Consider the following 6477-nt stretch of genomic DNA (forward strand, 5'->3'; position numbering starts at 1 on the left):
TCGGAAGTCCCGATGAGGAAAGGGCAAAATGGCGTTTTGCGGGCTTTTAGGGCCTCCTGGACGGTAGGACTACCGCCCGACCTTACGGTTGGAATTGTTGGCAGGGGAGGTTGGCGGGGTACCTGCAGAATAGTAGGAGGTGGCAAATCGAGAATCGGTCGACATCGCCAAAAACCTTCTCGAGCCTCCAGGTCTGCAGGGACCGACCCAGGCTGCCGCCAAACCGACCGACAGGCCCTGCCGGCGGCCATTTTTGGCCATTTTCGGCATTTTTCGCCTCTTTCGGCCGGGATGGAAAAGCGGCGGCCTGAAGCCCGGGCCTGCCCGGGGAGGCCTCCTAATCGCCCGGGGGACCGGATTTGCCCCGGTGAGAGCCCCCGAAACGTCCCGAAGCCGGCCGGGAAGGCGGCCAAGGGCGAAGCACCTCGGATTGCATTGGCAGGCCGTGCAAAGTGGCCTCCGGGCCCGCGAGACAATGCAGGGTGCCCTCGGTGTGCCCCTGAGAAATGGTTAACCAAACGAAGGACAGTGCGCCTCGGATTGCATTGGCAGGCCGTGCAAAGGGGCCCCCGGGCCCGCGAGACGTTACAGGTTGCCCTCGGTGTGCCCCTGAGAAATGGTTAACCAATTGGACTTAGTCTCTGGCAGAGAGACAAAGTGTTTTCACGAGAAATGGTTAACCAATTGGACTTAGTCTCTGGCAGAGAGGCAAAGTGTTTTCAAGAGAAATGGTTAACCAATTGGACTTAGTCTCTGGCAGAGAGGCAAAGTGTTTTCCAGAGAAATGGTTAACCAATTGGACTTAGTCTCTGAACGGCAGGCAAATTGTGGCCTTGAGAAATGATTAACCAATTGGACTTAGTCTCTGGCGGAGAGGCAAAGTGTTTTCTCGAGAAATAATTAACCAATGAGGCCAATGGACCTCGGGTTGCATTGGCAGGCCGGGCAATGTGGCTCTTGGGCCCGCGAGAGCAAAATCCGTGCACAGACGGAAGTCCATGAGGTCAGATCCGAGGCCTTTACCCGGCACCCGGTGGGGGTATTCCCGCAGAGAGTAGCGAATCTGCCCGGCGACGGGTCAAGTTGCAATTTCTGGCATGCCACTCCTGGAGCTGGTTCATGAGTTCCCCTCGGAAGTCCCGATGAGGAAAGGGCAAAATGGCGTTTTGCGGGCTTTTAGGGCCTCCTGGACGGTAGGACTACCGCCCGACCTTACGGTTGGAATTGTTGGCAGGGGAGGTTGGCGGGGTACCTGCAGAATAGTAGGAGGTGGCAAATCGAGAATCGGTCGACATCGCCAAAAACCTTCTCGAGCCTCCAGGTCTGCAGGGACCGACCCAGGCTGCCGCCAAACCGACCGACAGGCCCTGCCGGCGGCCATTTTTGGCCATTTTCGGCATTTTTCGCCTCTTTCGGCCGGGATGGAAAAGCGGCGGCCTGAAGCCCGGGCCTGCCCGGGGAGGCCTCCTAATCGCCCGGGGGACCGGATTTGCCCCGGTGAGAGCCCCCGAAACGTCCCGAAGCCGGCCGGGAAGGCGGCCAAGGGCGAAGCACCTCGGATTGCATTCGCTGGCCGTGCAAAGTGGCCTCCGGGCCCGCGAGACAATGCAGGGTGCCCTCGGTGTGCCCCTGAGAAATGGTTAACCAAACGAAGGACAGTGCGCCTCGGATTGCATTGGCAGGCCGTGCAAAGGGGCCCCCGGGCCCGCGAGACGTTACAGGTTGCCCTCGGTGTGCCCCTGAGAAATGGTTAACCAATTGGACTTAGTCTCTGGCAGAGAGGCAAAGTGTTTTCAAGAGAAATGGTTAACCAATTGGACTTAGTCTCTGGCAGAGAGGCAAAGTGTTTTCCAGAGAAATGGTTAACCAATTGGACTTAGTCTCTGGCGGAGAGACAAAGTGTTTTCAAGAGAAATGGATAACCAATTGGACTTAGTCTCTGGCAGAGAGGCAAAGTGTTTTCACGAGAAATGGTTAACCAATTGGACTTAGTCTCTGGCAGAGAGGCAAAGTGTTTTCAAGAGAAATGGTTAACCAATTGGACTTAGTCTCTGGCGGAGAGACAAAGTGTTATCAAGAGAAATGGTTAACCAATTGGACTTAGTCTCTGGCAGAGAGGCAAAGTGTTTTCAAGAGAAATGGTTAACCAATTGGACTTGGTCTCTGGCAGAGAGGCAAAGTGTTTTCAAGAGAAATGGTTAACCAATTGGACTTAGTCTCTGGCGGAGAGACAAAGTGTTTTGAAGAGAAATGGTTAACCAATTGGACTTGGTCTCTGAACGGCAGGCAAATTGTGGCCTTGAGAAATGATTAACCAATTGGACTTAGTCTCTGGCGGAGAGGCAAAGTGTTTTCTCGAGAAATAATTAACCAATGAGGCCAATGGACCTCGGGTTGCATTGGCAGGCCGGGCAATGAGGCTCTTGGGCCCGCGAGAGCAAAATCCGTGCACAGACGGAAGTCCATGAGGTCAGATCCGAGGCCTTTACCCGGCACCCGGTGGGGGTATTCCCGCAGAGAGTAGCGAATCTGCCCGGCGACGGGTCAAGTTGCAATTTCTGGCATGCCACTCATGGAGCTGGTTAATGAGTTCCCCGCGGAAGTCCCGATGAGGAAAGGGCAAAATGGCGTTTTGCGGGCTTTGGGGCCTCTTCGTCGGTAGGACTACCGCCCGACCTTACGGTTGGAATTGTCGGCAGGGGAGGTTGGCGGGGTACCTGCAGAATAGTAGGAGGTGGCAAATCGAGAATCGGTCGACATCGCCAAAAACCTTCTCGAGCCTCCAGGTCTGCAGGGACCGACCCAGGCTGCCGCCAAACCGACCGAGAGGCCCTGCCGGCGGCCATTTTTGGCCATTTTCGGCATTTTTCGCCTCTTTCGGCCGGGATGGAAAAGCGGCGGCCTGAAGCCCGGGCCTGCCCGGGGAGGCCTCCTAATCGCCCGGGGGACCGGATTTGCCCCGGTGAGAGCCCCCGAAACGTCCCGAAGCCGGCCGGGAAGGCGGCCAAGGGCGAAGCACCTCGCATTGCGTTGGCAGGCCGTGCAAAGTGGCCTCCGGGCCCGCGAGACAATGCAGGGTGCCCTCGGTGTGCCCCTGAGAAATGGTTAACCAAACGAAGGACAGTGCGGCTCGGATTGCATTGGCAGGCCGTGCAAAGGGGCCCCCGGGCCCGCGAGACGTTACAGATTGCCCTCGGTGAGCCCCTGAGAAATGGTTAACCAATTGGACTTAGTCTCTGGCAGAGAGACAAAGTGTTTTCACGAGAAATGGTTAACCAATTGGACTTAGTCTCTGGCAGAGAGGCAAAGTGTTTTCAAGAGAAATGGTTAACCAATTGGACTTAGTCTCTGGCGGAGAGACAAAGTGTTTTCCAGAGAAATGGATAACCAATTGGACTTAGTCTCTGGCAGAGAGGCAAAGTGTTTTCACGAGAAATGGTTAACCAATTGGACTTAGTCTCTGGCAGAGAGGCAAAGTGTTTTCCAGAGAAATGGTTAACCAATTGGACTTAGTCTCTGAACGGCAGGCAAATTGTGGCCTTGAGAAATGATTAACCAATTGGACTTAGTCTCTGGCGGAGAGGCAAAGTGTTTTCTCGAGAAATAATTAACCAATGAGGCCAATGGACCTCGGGTTGCATTGGCAGGCCGGGCAATGTGGCTCTTGGGCCCGCGAGAGCAAAATCCGTGCACAGACGGAAGTCCATGAGGTCAGATCCGAGGCCTTTACCCGGCACCCGGTGGGGGTATTCCCGCAGAGAGTAGCGAATCTGCCCGGCGACGGGTCAAGTTGCAATTTCTGGCATGCCACTCCTGGAGCTGGTTCATGAGTTCCCCTCGGAAGTCCCGATGAGGAAAGGGCAAAATGGCGTTTTGCGGGCTTTTAGGGCCTCCTGGACGGTAGGACTACCGCCCGACCTTACGGTTGGAATTGTTGGCAGGGGAGGTTGGCGGGGTACCTGCAGAATAGTAGGAGGTGGCAAATCGAGAATCGGTCGACATCGCCAAAAACCTTCTCGAGCCTCCAGGTCTGCAGGGACCGACCCAGGCTGCCGCCAAACCGACCGACAGGCCCTGCCGGCGGCCATTTTTGGCCATTTTCGGCATTTTTCGCCTCTTTCGGCCGGGATGGAAAAGCGGCGGCCTGAAGCCCGGGCCTGCCCGGGGAGGCCTCCTAATCGCCCGGGGGACCGGATTTGCCCCGGTGAGAGCCCCCGAAACGTCCCGAAGCCGGCCGGGAAGGCGGCCAAGGGCGAAGCACCTCGCATTGCGTTGGCAGGCCGTGCAAAGTGGCCTCCGGGCCCGCGAGACAATGCAGGGTGCCCTCGGTGTGCCCCTGAGAAATGGTTAACCAAACGAAGGACAGTGCGGCTCGGATTGCATTGGCAGGCCGTGCAAAGGGGCCCCCGGGCCCGCGAGACGTTACAGATTGCCCTCGGTGAGCCCCTGAGAAATGGTTAACCAATTGGACTTAGTCTCTGGCAGAGAGGCAAAGTGTTTTCAAGAGAAATGGTTAACCAATTGGACTTAGTCTCTGGCGGAGAGACAAAGTGTTTTCAAGAGAAATGGTTAACCAATTGGACTTAGTCTCTGGCAGAGAGGCAAAGTGTTTTCAAGAGAAATGATTAACCAATTGGACTTAGTCTCTGGCGGAGAGACAAAGTGTTTTCACGAGAAATGGTTAACCAATTGGACTTAGTCTCTGGCAGAGAGGCAGAGAGGCAAAGTGTTTTCACGAGAAATGGTTAACCAATTGGACTTAGTCTCTGGCAGAGAGGCAAAGTGTTTTCAAGAGAAATGGTTAACCAATTGGACTTAGTCTCTGGCAGAGAGGCAAAGTGTTTTCCAGAGAAATGGTTAACCAATTGGACTTTGTCGCTGGCGGAGAGACAAAGTGTTTTCACGAGAAATGGTTAACCAATTGGACTTAGTCTCTGGCAGAGAGGCAAAGTGTTTTCACGAGAAATGGTTAACCAATTGGACTTAGTCTCTGGCAGAGAGGCAAAGTGTTTTCAAGAGAAATGGTTAACCAATTGGACTTGGTCTCTGAACGGCAGGCAAATTGTGGCCTTGAGAAATGATTAACCAATTGGACTAAGTCTCTGGCGGAGAGACAAAGTGTTTTCACGAGAAATGGTTAACCAATTGGACTTAGTCTCTGGCAGAGAGGCAAAGTGTTTTCAAGAGAAATGGTTAACCAATTGGACTTAGTCTCTGGCGGAGAGACAAAGTGTTTTCAAGAGAAATGGTTAACCAATTGGACTTAGTCTCTGGCAGAGAGGCAGAGAGGCAAAGTGTTTTCAAGAGAAATGGTTAACCAATTGGACTTGGTCTCTGAACGGCAGGCAAATTGTGGCCTTGAGAAATGATTAACCAATTGGACTAAGTCTCTGGCGGAGAGACAAAGTGTTTTCACGAGAAATGGTTAACCAATTGGACTTAGTCTCTGGCAGAGAGGCAAAGTTTTTTCAAGAGAAATGGTTAACCAATTGGACTTAGTCTCTGGCAGAGAGGCAAAGTGTTTTCAAGAGAAATGGTTAACCAATTGGACTTGGTCTCTGAACGGCAGGCAAATTGTGGCCTTGAGAAATGATTAACCAATTGGACTTAGTCTCTGGCGCAGAGACAAAGTGTTTTCACGAGAAATGGTTAACCAATTGGACTTAGTCTCTGGCAGAGAGACAAAGTGTTTTCACGAGAAATGGGTAACCAATTGGACTTAGTCTCTGAACGGCAGGTAAACTGTGGCCATGAGAAATGGTTAACCAATTGGACTTCGTCTCTGGCAGAGAGGCAAAGTGTTTTCAAGAGAAATGGTTAACCAATTGGACTTAGTCTCTGGCGGAGAGGCAAAGTGTTTTCACGAGAAATGGTTAACCAATTGGACTTAGTCTCTGAACGGCAGGCAAATTGCGGCCATGAGAAATGGTTAACCAATTGGACTTAGTCTCTGGCAGAGAGTCAAAGTGTTTTCCTGAGAAATGGTTAACCAATTGGACTTAGTCTCTGGCGGAGAGGCAAAGTGTTTCCCGTTGTAATGGTTGGCCAATGCACTTCGGATTGCGTTGGTAGGCCGTGGAAAGTGGCTCTTGGGCCCGCGAGAGCAAAATCCGTGCGCAGACGGAAGTCCATGAGGTCAGATCCGAGGCCTTTACCCGGCACCCGGTGGGGGTATTCCCGCAGAGAGTAGCGGGTGTGCCCGGCGACGGGTCAAGTTGCAATTTCTGGCATACCACTCCTGGAGCTCGTTAATGAGTTCCCCTCGGAAGTCCCGATGAGAAAATGGCAAAATGGCGTTTTGCGGGCTTTGGGGCCTCTTCGTCGGTAGGACTACCGCCCGACCTTACGGTTGCAATTGTTGGCAGGGGAGGTTGGCGGGGTACCCGGAGATTTTCGGGGACACGATTTTCAGAACATTTTCAGACAACGGTCACACTTTAAAAATGCCCAGAAAAGTGCGACTTTGAGGGTGGTAAG

The sequence above is a fragment of the Cetorhinus maximus genome, unplaced genomic scaffold, assembly GCF_964194155.1.
Source record: "Cetorhinus maximus unplaced genomic scaffold, sCetMax3.hap1.1 HAP1_SCAFFOLD_946, whole genome shotgun sequence".
NCBI classification, from domain to species: Eukaryota; Metazoa; Chordata; class Chondrichthyes; order Lamniformes; family Cetorhinidae; genus Cetorhinus; species Cetorhinus maximus.